Genomic DNA, 6,712 nt, shown 5'->3' on the forward strand with positions numbered 1-6,712 from the left:
CAGTCCTTTCTATGTCGGCCTTTCGTTTCGTCCCACAGGCGGTGAGGATACTGAATGGTTGAACAGCTGAACTTTTTACCTTTTACACTAGCACCATATTTTGCATTCTGCAGAACTCAGCTTGGCAGGGCAATTTTAATCGCACTTTTATAGCAATTTATCACTATTAGAATGGTCACTGTAACTTAATCTGTGGGGACATAAGGAGGATGTGTGGTACCTGTCAAGTTATGAACTTAGAATATGTGAATATAATCCTTATAATTATACTATGTATATTATGTATAGTCTGTCCAATTACTTTTGAGCCTCTGACAATGGGGTGATGATGTATAAAACTGGCTGTAATTCCTCAATGGTTAATATTTTTTGTCCAACCCCTTAAATTAAAGCTTCAACCAGGTATTGATTACTCCATTTCAAATCCACTGTGGTGGAGTACAATCGCAAAATTATGAATATTATGTCACTGTCCAAATACTTATGGACCTAACTGTATATATACACTATTGCACATAGATGTGAAATAAGGAAAACATAATTTACATCACATTCAATGCAAATAAAGCTGATGCCAACTCTATACTCATAATATGTTGGATGTATTTCACTGTAAATTAATAAAGCCTTCCATAACAATTTTAACATTATTTTTTTTTTTTTATGCCAAACCTTGACATGCTCTAGTAAAAGCGTATGAACCTGCTATCCATAGATTTATCATTCATTGCTTCACCACATATGAGACCAACAAAGCCATAATGTGCCCCAAACACACCTAACAAGTGGCACCTTATTGTCACCATTTCCCAAGCTTCTCCTGAACAAGCCCTATCAGGCGAGCAAGTAGACAAATCATAGCTCGTTGCATGAACTTTACAGAAGTTGGCAAAGTTCATCTTGCCACACGCAAACAGGTTTCTGACCCCGTGGCACGAAGATAGCACAAACAAACAACTCAGACCGACTCACCAAGGGAAACCAGTCCCTCAGGCAAGTCCAGCGTCTTACCGGCTGTCACACCTCACCACAGTCTTACCCTTGACAAAGTTACTTGCTATTGTTGAGAGGTGGTTTGGCAGGATCTCCTTCTGATACTTCATTAGCACTTCATTGTTTGTTTACTTCCAGATCTGCCCCTTGATGCTGCGTGCTGCTTTCAAACACTCCCTCACCACTCAAACAATCTGCCATTTTTCTTTCTGAAAAGTTTGTTTGCTGGGAGACTCTTCCAGTTAATTATTTCATTCATTAATCCACTCACCATATATGTATATATGCATCCCTTTAAATTCCCAAAGTTTTATTTTTTTTCCTAGAGATTCCAGTTTGACATAACACATATAAAAAAGCTCAGCCCAGATCTTTCTCTTAAATGTATTGTAGGTCTTTTATTCCAAGTGCCATGAGCTTTTTGAATGATGTGTATGGAGCACTAATATGTTCTGATGAATTTGTGTTGCTTGCATTAGTCTGGAGCAAAGCAATTTCCATGATGGGATAGCTGAGGTAGTACTCCTACTCTCCTCCTACTCTCTCTCTCGAAATACAATCTAAACAAAACAATGAAGGGCAAGTGGACCTTACCAGTAAACCTGTGTAGCAATGAACTGTGGAAAACAAAGCCCCAATGCTCCCAAGGGGATTTATTAATAAACATATTGTCCACTGATGGAAATTTTGTGCAACTATTCCTGCAGAGATGTTCCCTTTGTCCAGAGAGCAGCAGAAAAAAATGTTACAGGTGCGTTTTTGTTCAATGTATTTGTTAGAAATGACTGAACCTCCAGTTCTGGAAGTGATGAAGGTAAACCCTGGCAAAATATCAATATCAATATTGCAATATAAGGCTGCATATCATCTGGGATTTTGGATATTGTGCTATACTGATATGGCACATGCTTTATCTATACATGGTTTAAAAAGCTGCATTACAGTCAAGATATTCAGTTTAGGGCAACTATAGCTATTCTGTTATTTATCTACCTGCTTCATCATTATATCCACTTTCCAGATGATTGTTTATCAAAAAAAAAAAAAAAAAAACTCTTGTGTGTAAATATCTTGAAATAAATAAATATATATAATAATAAATATTTGATCTATATCTACAGAGTGATTCCAAAGACAGAGGGTCCTTAGCTGGTGAAAGCAAATTCTACCAGATGTTTAATATGACTTTTGGAAATTACTTGCATGTTACCCATTTAAAATGATTTCTTTCTTTAATAAATCCCGTCCACCCATACATATCCTCCCTAAGGTGCACAAGAGGCCAATTAGCAAAGGCTCTTCAAGAACTATTTAGGAATTAAAACCTGTGTCAGGAATTTTCACTCTTCCATTAAAAACTCTGGAGCTAGGAATGTATTAAAACTATCTTGGTTCCTTGACCTACCAAATATTTTGATATCAAAGGTTTTCAATAAAACACACCACATCAGCATTGTCTTGATTGCACATTATGCTCTCTGACTGATCCTTCCAGCATCGTCACAGTTCAAGCTTCCTTTTCTGTGGTAATAATTTCAGGTTTGACAAAAAATGCATGATTGTAACATGGGTTCTTCACTTGCTTATCAATGCAAATTTGTTCATCATTTTGTTAAGAAGGTATTTTATGTATGTATCAGTGCCTTGTGATAACTTAAGACCTGACTAGTGGATCAACATTGTGAGCTAATCAAACTTCTGGCTGCCTCACCACCTAGTTTTGCTCAAAATTGAGGCCGTTCTGACCTGTTGAGGCCTTGATTCTCTTAAACACTGTCTAGACATCACATTAAGTGATATGTCTCAAAAGCTTCTACAGCTGGAGGGTGATAAATGAAGAGACTGTCATAGCTCATGGCTCATCAAACTCTTTTTTTTTTTTTTTTTTTTTTTTTTACTTTTGAGAAAATTCTGTCTGTCTGAGAATTAATGCTATTCATTTTAGAGCATGTATTCAGTAATCTGTGAGGGAATACATTCTAGAATTAACCTCCCCTATACTGATTATAATATCCCTCACTCACACATCGATAAATACATACATACATACATACATACATATATACTGTTATGGCCAGCTCAATTGCCACAACAACAAGAGGGAGATGCACGCCATGCTTTACAATAATAAACTTAAATTAATTAAATATCAAAAATATAAATGCAATGAAGTGTGGACGTCAGTATCAGTGATGTTGGTGTATGATTGCAAAAACTAAAACAGAAATCAAAAGAATAAGGCTGGGTTTATATGAAGAAGGCAAAGGGGATAGTCTCAGGGCTGGAAGGCTTAAATAGGCTCCTGGGATACTGGCCAGGTGCCCCCAGTTACCACCTCGCACCTCGGCTCCACCCCTCCCAGGACCTGCAGCACAACAGGACCAAAGGCAAGACACTGGAACCGTAATAATATATGCATACATGGATTATTTTTCTGATTTATTTTTCTGTCACTATCAGCTAGCTTATTCCCCAAATTACAAATGTTCATTGTCCTAAGAATTGGTTGGACAATAATGAGACCATAATTAAACAAATTAATACAATTTTCACTGGGAAATGCTCCAGTAACAGCTGCAAGACCCAAATCTGGGTGAGTAACAGTATTGAGAAATGTGACTGGGTATAGAGATAGTGTTAAATATTACCTTAACGTTATTATGGATTTGCGCATTTAATGAACTAGACATTAGCAAATTCAACAGAAAAAAAGACATCTGCAAACTAACTGAAAATCAGCTCAAACTGAAGTGTAGCCTACTCTGAAAATAAAGTACAAAATGAATGCAAATCTGAAAATTAATGTGATCGTGCCATTAACAGTTTCATACAGGTTGTTACAGGATAACAAAGCATAACCCTGGTGTTTGCAGTTCATTGTCATTTTTTTTCATCATTACATTACAGTTACAACATAACATAGTCTGGATCTGTAAGGCACCAAAAAGAGAAAGGAATTACATTTCTTGCCACAGCATTGCTGTTGGAAAGATTCAGTAAATACATTTTTCTCTTGATCATGTCACTCATGTGATGTTCCATTGCTTTTAATGCAGAGATGACAGAGGTGGGTGGGCTGCCAGACAGGTCATTCAAGATCATCCACATACCAGGAAAATCTACTGTTTGCTACCGATCAAGTTGTTTGTTGTGCAAAAAAGGTAACAAGTGTTTTTTTTCCCCCAATCCAATCGGTAAAAAAACTGATGAATACACCCACTTTAAAACATGGCAGACATTCTTTACAACATGACACAATGGATTAAATGGGTTAAAAACACTTTACAATGTTTGTGGTTTGGTTAGGTTCAGGCATCAAATCTACTTGGTTCAGATTGGGAAAATATCATGGTTTGGATTAAAAGACTCATTTCACACAGGAATCAAACTCCCGTCTCCTGTTTGAAAGTCTTGTCTGCTGAACCCTCCACAACACAACTACAACTATTTGTACAGTTCTGAATGTTGTTAACACGTGTCAAGAGGTCATGTAACTTCATAAACCGAAGTGTGACTGACACTGCTGCTACTGCAACTAAGAATAATCCTTATAATATCTATCACCAATGATATATAACCAGAAAACCAAAGGTCAAAAAAGAGAAACCAGACGTGTGCACATCAGATAGATGGGGAACAGTGAGACAGTTACAGAGCGTTACAGGATGAATGATCAGCTGTGATGATAATCTCATTCTGTAAGTGGAGATGTACAGTACCAAGAGAGCTAGTCTAGGATCAGATATAATCTTTCTTTTAATATAAATGATCATGCAGAACAGATCAGTACTCATATGAGTTGTTGTCTTGTTCTTCTGAAAAGGGCTGATCTAAGTTTAAAAAGCAACACAAAAGTACAGTAAGTAGTAATCTAGCTTTTTCAAGTATAATAAAGTAATGTGATTAAAGTTTGTAGAAAGAAATAAAACACTTTACATGATTGTGAAAAGACATTTTGAGAATTGTCTTTAGATCCAGTTTGCTCTTTTCTTCCATGATAGTAGTGCACACTTTTGTATGACATCTTCAGCTTTATTTATTTATTTATTATTCTAATGGAGCCTTCATCTTCCAAAACAACAACTGACTGATGTGTTTCTAGAGAAAACTGTTTCTTTTTGGCCATCATTTAACCCAAAAATGAAATGCTTGTGTACACTGTGGCAAGGTATTTTTAGCTTCAGGAGCACACAGTTGTTTTCATTGGCACTTACTATTAGGTGAGCAGTTTCTCTAGCAGCCTACCAATTTAGGGCCATGCCAGTCTGTTTGCATGTTTAACGTAATATCTGTAAAATGTACATACTTCACGCTTCTACTAATCTTTTCCAAAAGAACTCTATCATTTTTCCTCCCTTTTATCCAGCCGCTGGATTTCATTCATTCAGCTATGTTATGAATTAACTTTCAGACACTCCAAACTTTCTTCACACAGTATTCCATGACTGCAACGAAGTCGTGAAGTGACTTCACTGGAAAATAATCCCTGGGGAAATCTTTGCTCTAAACAGTGAATTATCAGTTCTGCACGTTTATGAATGATGATGACATTGTGAGCCACAAAGGTAGAACATTACAAGGTGGGTGTTTCTAACAAATAATCAAATTTGAAATGAGATTTTGATAAGCATAAAAGTTGTGAAATCTTTAGTAACCATGTATGATTTGAAAACGGTTTGTTGCAATGTAAAATGTGGGTAGATTATAAGTGGGCCAAACAAATATTCAAAATCACTGACTACATTTAAAGTTATTTTCTTTTATGTTATCAGTGTTTTGACTGTGTTTCTGATTAGATTCATTGCTACATTTGTGAATAAATCGATGGATGTCTTTCAGAAACGTAACCTTTCTCAGTGATTCCAAGCTTTTGAACAGTGGCATGTATTCCAAATAAAAGCTAAATGTCATGGGGTGGGATGAAGTACAGCAACATTCCTTGTTATAATGCTATTGCATGCATTTAACGTTAGAAATCACTTTATATACTATTGAGTGATTTTATACGTGATCAGGCTGTAGGATAGGTAATACTGGTGTAAAGATGGGCTATCTGAGGTAGGGAGATATAGATAAATAATTTTATAGGCTAATGCTCAGGAAATTATTTCTTGGCCTCTTGCTCCTCTCTGCCGACACACTGAGTTGGAGGCTTGATGTGCAGTTTTTTCACACACCGCTTGATGGTAGCGAGAGCTGGGAGCATCCCATTGTTTACTGGAGAGGATAGTGACAGCCTGAGCTGCGTTAAGCTTCTCAGAAAGAACCCGAATAATACCGGATCTTTGGCAGCCTTACATTCAAAATAAAAGCTCAAATTGTATCACCTAGTAAGAGCAGGTGACTGACTTCACTCTTAGTGAACTCTTAGTGCTAAAAAAAAAAAAAATGCAATGCCATGTTAACTAACAGTGATACAAACCACATGAACATTTGGCCCTAAACTGGCTGAGTTCAGCCGGATAAGTCTGCAGTTCTTGTGCAGAATCCTAGAGAAAACTGGTGAGTCTGTATTTGACAGCGCTATACTGTGTAAGAAACCAGTGGTTCTTGCATTTCCAGACTATAAAACCTGAGAGGAAGATTATGAGGTTGAACATGACTTATAGTAGGTGGGACAATATGTGTCACTGTCTAAAGGACCATTTTCTGTTTGCCTTTTCTCAGCCAAACACTGAGATAGTGTTTAATAATGTATTACATGCAGTTATTCAGTGGG

The sequence above is a fragment of the Myripristis murdjan genome, chromosome 12 (genome assembly GCF_902150065.1).
Source record: "Myripristis murdjan chromosome 12, fMyrMur1.1, whole genome shotgun sequence".
NCBI lineage: Eukaryota > Metazoa > Chordata > Actinopteri > Holocentriformes > Holocentridae > Myripristis > Myripristis murdjan.